The following is a 7,400-nucleotide window of genomic DNA, read 5'->3' as shown; positions in this document are numbered from 1 at the left end:
GTCTTTCTCAGCAGTGCAGTGTAGTCTGCAGTTTTGTGTTCCCCGTTCCCCTATCATATCTCACATGCCATCTTTGCCTTCTGTACCAGATTGATATTCACACACTCCCAAACCCTTCCCTGCTACCATGGCAATGCAGCTGTCACCTGTCAGTTTCACCATATGATGGCAGGAATAGAATATAACTCTAGGAGAGAGAGTTGGGGAAAAGGGGTGGGCAAGTACACTACGGTACCCCCCTCTCAAGGAACAGTTAGTGGAAAACCCTTCGGTATGGATATGTGTTTGTGACATATTACATTTTGTACATGGTAGTGAATGGGATTTAATTGGATGGGAGTGACACACAGCTTGATTTGTACAGTGTCACGGCCTGATCTGTTTCACCTGTCTTTGTGCTTGTCTCCACCCCCTTCCAGGTGTCGCCCATCTTTCCCATTGTTCCGTGTACTTATACCTGTGTTTTCTGTTGCCAGTTCGTCTTGTTTGTCAAGCTACCAGCCTTCATCCTGTCAGCTCCTCTTTTTCCCTGCCTCTCTTTTTATCGTCCCCCTGGTTTTTGACCCTTGCCTGTCCTGACCTTGTACCCGCCCGCCTGACCACTCTGCCCATCCCGGACCCAGAGCCTGCCTGCCGTCCTGTACCTTTGTCCCACCTCTGGATTTTGACTTCTGCCTACCCTAAGCCTGCCTGCCGTCCGGTAACTTTGCTCCACCTCTGGATTACTGAACTCTGCCTGACCCTACCTGCCTTGACCTGTCATTTGCCTGCCCCTGGTGTTAGAATAAACTTTGTTATTTCACACTATCTGCACTTGGGTCTTACCTTGATTCCTGATATACAGTTGTATGCAGGAGTGTATTGGTAATTTTGGTTGGGTCTGGTGAGGCAAGGCCTGTTGAGTATACTCGTTGTTATTGAGGATCAAGTTTAGGCCAACTCATTACATCTTAAAGAGTCACTGAACATGCCGATTGGTGTGTTTTTCTGTTGCCCATTTGAAAAATTTGATTTCAGTCTTGGAGGTGTTTCCTGACCACTTCTACGTTTGGTTAATGATGATTGTCCCCTATGAAACACTGGAAGCCTATTTCACTTCCTCAAAACTCCCAGAATGAATCAAAGGTAACTCAAGAAATCTGTAATTAATTTTGATGTTTTTGCGGAGGATGTTTAAGTTGCACAATTTTACATTTAACTAAGCTGTGCAGTATTTGTCCAGTAAAAAAATGTGCGACGTGTTATCTTTTATGTAAACAGTCGGAGCTGCTGAGCAGGTCTGAGCAGGTCTGTCTGAGCAGGTCTGTCTCACTGTCAGCTGTTCACCCCATGTTAGTGGACATCATCAAATCAAAACCCTCTTGGGGCTAGCGGGCAGTATTTTCACGGCCGGATGAAAAATGTACCCAATTTAAACACGTTACTACTCTGGCCCAGAAAATAGAATATGCATATGATTAGTAGATTTGGATAGGAAACACTCTGAAGTTTCTAAAACTGTTTGAATGGTGTCTGTGAGTATAACAGAACTCATATGGCAGGGAAAAACCTGAGAAAAATGTAACCAGGAAGTGGGAGAAATTAGAAATGTAGTTCTTCTTTTGAATCCCTTGAGAAACTACAGTGACATGGGGTTTACGTTGCACCTCCTAAGGCTTCCATTGGCTGTCAACAATCTTTAGAAACTGGTTTCATCCGTCTCCTGTTACCAGGGAGAAAATTGTGGCTCAGTCAATCAGTGGCCAGTCTGAGGACAGGTGTCTCGTGACGCGTGTGCACGTGAGTTCGCTGTTCGTTATTTTTCTTCTGGGATGAATACCTATTGTCCGGTTGGAAAATTATCGCAATTTTACGTTAAAAAATACCATAAAGATTGATTGCAAACATCGTTTGACATGTTTCTACAAACGGTAATAGAACTTTTGAACTTTTCATCTATGGATTTGTGCCCACACCTCATGGCATTGTAAAGTGTTCTGGATGGGCCAACAAAACGGAGGTATTTGGACATAAATGATGGACTTTGCAGAACAAATGAACATTTCTTGTGGAAGTGGGAGTCCTTCCTAGTGTATTCCGCCGAAGATCAGCAAAGGTAAGAAAATATTTCGAACATATTTTAGAGATTTGTCGACGCCGTGGTTGTAGGCTAACTGTATAGCTTAGCATTGAAGGCTAAGTTCTGCACTCAGAATATTGAACAATGTGCTTTCTCCGTAAAGTTATTTTGAAATCTGACAAAGTGGTTGCATAAAGGAGTAGATTACCTATAATCCTTTAAATAATTGTTAAAAATTTTGTCAACGTTTATGATGAGTATTTCTGTAAATTGATGTGCCCATTCACAGGAAGTTATGGGGAGAAACATTTTTCTGAACGTCACGTGCCAATGTAAAATGGGGTTTTTGGATATAAATATGAACTTGATCGAACAAAAAATGCATGTATTGTCTAACATGATGTCCTAGGAGTGTCATCTGATGAAGATTGTCAAAGGTTAGTGCTTAATTTTAGCTGTATATCTGGTTTTGTGACGGCTATCCGTGCTTGGAAAATGGCTTTTGTTTTTGCTAAGGTGCTATCCTAAAATAATCTAATGTTTTGCTTTCACCGTAAAGCCTTTTTGAAATCGGACAATGTGGTTGGATTAACGAGAAGAGTATCTTTAAAATGCTGTATAATACTTGAATTTTAATTTTGAGATTTTTTATTTTTTTTATTTCGCACCGTGCTATCTCACTGGTTGTTGTCCAACCAATCCCGTTAACGGGATTTTATCTCGAAGGGGTCCTCAAGAGGTTTTAACCCGTTGTGACGCATGGATGTTCCAAACTCCGTTTTTAGACGAAACTGACTTTATGACCAAAATTATTCTATTTACACTTTGTAGTCAATTTTGACAGTAGAATAGCTGTTTCTGACTCATATTGATACCACATTGGCAGTTTTCAAAGGGATTCATTGCTTTTTAATGCCATCGACTGTAGCTGTTGATTTGTTACTTACCAGAGTTTCTTCTGGTTTGTATTGCCACTGTCAGCTGTTCATAGACAAGCAAGGATGATTTGCTCAACAGCTATGTAGTACAAGCCATTATGTGCCTCTTGCTGTTATGGTCACAGATTGCCTTTTTTTCATTTAGTAAAGAGATAATCGTTCAGGTCACGATAAATAAGCCTAACTTAGCTGTACTCCAAATTTGTGGATCAGCTGCACTACAGGCTACAGAAAGGACTACACAAAGAAGTATGACTCCTGTTGGCCCAAATGCAAGGTCTTGCTTAGAAAGAAGAGCCCCTATTGGTCATCATATCTATACAAGAAGGCTCTCTACAGGTCCTGATGTGGGCCCCTTGACCCTTATGAATTTTTGTCCTGATGGATTTCCTGATCGAATTACTTGTTGATTATTTAAAAAGGGTCTGATCTTCATCCCTAGTTTTGAATACCAATCATAAGCTTACTATGAAGATGTAGTCTCCATCTTCTTGTCCCTAGATCCAACAATACTCTACCTTTACTCTTTTACATAAACGTATCATTCTTACATGGCAAATCTTTCATATAGACACTGAGGTGCATGCAAGTATTCTTAATGTGTTACTCTCTTCTTACATCCCTAATCTCCTCTCCTTACCCTCATCTCCTCTTTTCTCCTCGTATCTTTCTCCCAGAATGGAGGATCAGGACAGAATGAGCTAAGCCTCAAGTGTGGTCACAATCTCCTCTTTTCCTGTCAGAAACAAGGTTTGTCTCTCCTGTCCTGAACCACCTCTCCCTTTGCTTAGTCTCTGTTTAACAAGCTCACTGCTCATTGACTCTACCAAACATCATGAACATCAACATTTACTGAGGTTATTTTGTCAGCATCATAATCAATGATCCTATCTCAATCTCTTACAGGACGGTGATGACAGGGTACAAACGTTCAGAAGAGATATAGGGCAGCTCAGAGAGACCCCAACTGCCCCGTGGTGATCAGGGGTTGGCTCAATAAGGTACTGTTCAGTAAGCATAACGTCCTATATTATGTTTTGATCACTGCGAGGTAGCATTAAACAGGCTTTGTACTGAATGTGGATGTAGGATTTCCAGAAACACTTGTGAATAAGCCTTTTATAGATGCTTGTAAATGTTTATTAATGCGTATAACTGCTTCTTACATGATTATACATGTCATAAATGCTCATGAGTTGTAATGCTTATAATTCTTATAAATGCTTTGTCTGATGTAGGACAGCTATGGGCTGAAACTGTGGAAAAGAAGATGGTTTGTCCTGCCTAACTACTGTCTGTTCTACTACAAAGGCAAGCAAATAATATTGTATCATGTCGTTGTGTGTGTACCTTACATAAATAGTGCAGTTTTCTCTAGCCTCTCTCATCTCTTTTTCTCTCTCCTCCTTCTCTTCTAGATAGTAGAGAAGAATCTGTTTTGGGTAGCATCCCATTACCTAGCTACAACATTCTATTTTGCACACTGCGAGAATGCAAGAACAGAAAAAATACTTTCAAAGTAAGGAACATAAAGTTTACATTCCACTTTCCACTATGTTGACTCTATGTTTAGTACATGTACAGTATGTGTTTATACTGTATACACAGTATATGTGTCTTTGTATACTGTAAAATAATATATTCATATTATATAAGGTGGTGCACAACCTACTTCTTCAATGCAGACACTAAGGAGGACATGCTGGGCTGGGCTGGGTCAGAGCACTCAGTCAGTCTGCCTGTATGGAAGCAGACAGCTCCATCAACAGGTAGAGCACTATTTCCCACCACTTAATCTTTGCATTTCCCTAAGGAACACCTTTATATAATAATAATACTAGTAATATTAAGATGAATAATAATAATAATACAAAAACAATAATAATAAACATAGGACTCATTAGAAACATTATTTGATTTATTTTGTTATAAAGAGGGTTTAATTCAGTCATAATGCTACCATTATCTCAATTGTTGTATTGTCCTCCCTTTTTTTATCCTCTCAGGTGTTGCTCGAGTTATCAGAACTTCATGCAGATAGGTGGCAGCAGTGAGTCTATTGATCTCCCTCATTCCCCCTCTCTCTGAGATGGTCTCTCACAAAATGCGGCACACACCAACCGATCACAGAGAGAACCAAATCAGGTCACCGGGGGGAGAATAGGGACACCACATTGCAAACCGAGAGGGAGGCGGCGCATGCAACAAAGGTAGCAGGCAGCATCAAATCAAAATCAAATCAAAGTTTATTTGTCACATGCGCCGAATGGTGTAGACCTTACAGTGAAATGAAATGCTACTTACAAGCCCTTAACCAAGAATGCAGTTAAGAAAAATAGTTTAAAAAAAACAAGAAATAAAAGTAACATAATTAAAAAGCAGCAGTAAAATAACAACAGTGAGGCTATATACAGGGGGTACCGGTACAGAGTCAATGTGTTGGGGCACTGGTTAGTCGAGTTATTATGTACATGTAGGTAGAGTTATTAAAGTGACTATGCATAGATGATAACAGAGAGTAGTAGCAGCAGCGTAAAAAAGAGGGGGGGGGGGGGGGGGGGGGCAATGCAAATAGATGTTCAGGAGTCTTATGGCTTGGGGGTAGAAGCTGTTTAGAAGCCTCTTGGACCTAGACTTGGTGCTCCGGTACCGCTTACCGTGTGGTAGGAGAGAAAACAGTCTATGACTAGAACAGTCCGTGACATCAGTGTCTAGACATCTGCCATCTGTCACTGTCTCTGTCACCAAGCACATTTAGAAAGTCACACGGTTATTTTGGGTGAATTGTCTAAGGGGCGTGATGACTTTGGCATTCTGTGCTATTTTCTCTCTTGTGTACTCAGTCCATCGTCCAAAACATCCAGTCCAATAGAGTTTAGCAGCAGAATGAGGGACCGGACTTCCATTCTGATCCTGACACACCACCCAAGCCCACAAAATGTAGTGGGTCAGGTTCTTTAGCCGCAAGAGGTCAATTGGGGTCACGACCCCACACACCAGTGGGCTGGGTTGACTTTCGACCCCAGGATGATCCTCCGGTCATGCCACAGACCGATTACGCCCCTGCGTCTCCAAAGCTGGAGTTTAAGTCCGCTCCCCACACTCCAGGGACTGAGAGATGGCAAACAATCAACAGTGTGAGGAGAAAACTATGAATTATTTGTAACTAAAACATAGACAGCATAATATAATTAAAGAGGAAGTTAATTAAGGTTGGGTTTTTAATTCTTTAATAATCTCAATTTTTATGTTGCTTTTCATTCCTAGCCCACGCCTGTATATTCCTCCCTCCACCATATTTCAAGTGGACAAAAAGCTTTAGGAAAGGTACAGTACCCTGTGAATATACATAATGTGCACAACAGAACTTGATCTCCATATACAGTATTTAGTATACATGAACAAAGAACATACACTGTGTACACAAAGTTAATACACACCGACAGTGCCTTCAGAAAGTATTCACACGTATTTCCAAATGTTGTTGTCTTACAGCCAGAATTTTACTTGGACTGAATTGAGATTTTGTGGCACTGGCTTTAACACAATACCCTATAATGTCAAAGAGGAATTATGTTTTTAGAATTGTTTACAATTTAATAAAAAAGGAACAGCTTAAATGTATTGAGTCAATAAGTATTCAAACACTTTGTTATAGCAAGCCTAAAGTTCAGGAGTAAAAATGTGCTTAACAAGTCACATAATAAGTTGCATGGACTCACTCTGTGTGCAATAATAGTGTTTAACATGACTTTTCAATGACTACCTAATCGCTGTACCCCTCACAATTATATGTAAGGTCTTAGTCGAGCAGTGAATTTCAAACACAGATTCAACCACAAAAGGGAGCTTTTCCAATGCCTCGGGAAGAAGGGCACCTGTTGGTAAATGGGTAAAAAAAAAGCAGACATTGAATATTCCTTTGAGCATGGTGAAGTTATTAATTACACTTTGGATGGTGTATCAATACACCCAGTCACTACAAAGATACAGGCGTCTTTCCTAACTCTGTTGCTGGAGTGGAAGGAAACCACTTAGGGATTTCATTCATGGTGACTTTAAAACAGTTACATAGTTTAATGGCTGTAATAGGAGAAAACTGAGGATGGATCAACAACATTGTAGTTACTCCACAATACTAACCTAATTGACTGAAAAGCCTGTACAGAATAACATCTCAACGCTGTGTGTTACAGGGAAGACATCCTCCTCCCTCATGTGGTACCCTTCCTGCAGGCTCATCCTGACATGACCCTCCAGCATGACAATGCCACCAGCCATACTGCTCATTCTGTGCGGGATTTCCTGCAAGACAGGAATGTCAGTGTTCTGCCATGGCCAGCGAAGAGCCCGGATCTCAGTCCCATTGAGCACGTCTGGGACCTGTTGGATCGGAGGGTGAG

The 7,400-nt window shown here is 40.9% G+C and overlaps 1 long non-coding RNA gene across 1 annotated transcript; it reads left to right on the top strand.

The window, feature by feature from the left end:
- Nucleotides 1–3,250: 3,250 nt before the first annotated feature.
- Nucleotides 3,251–6,592, top strand: LOC115200963 (uncharacterized). Its single transcript, XR_003879639.1, has 7 exons — nucleotides 3,251–3,747; nucleotides 3,904–3,998; nucleotides 4,236–4,516; nucleotides 4,654–4,766; nucleotides 5,004–5,207; nucleotides 5,841–6,134; nucleotides 6,265–6,592. It is a non-coding gene; the product is annotated as an uncharacterized LOC115200963 (long non-coding RNA).
- Nucleotides 6,593–7,400: the final 808 nt, after the last annotated feature.

The sequence above is a fragment of the Salmo trutta genome, chromosome 10 (genome assembly GCF_901001165.1).
Source record: "Salmo trutta chromosome 10, fSalTru1.1, whole genome shotgun sequence".
NCBI classification, from domain to species: Eukaryota; Metazoa; Chordata; class Actinopteri; order Salmoniformes; family Salmonidae; genus Salmo; species Salmo trutta.
The sequence above is the reverse complement of the archived record's forward strand: the minus strand, read 5'-3'. Positions and strand labels throughout refer to the sequence as shown.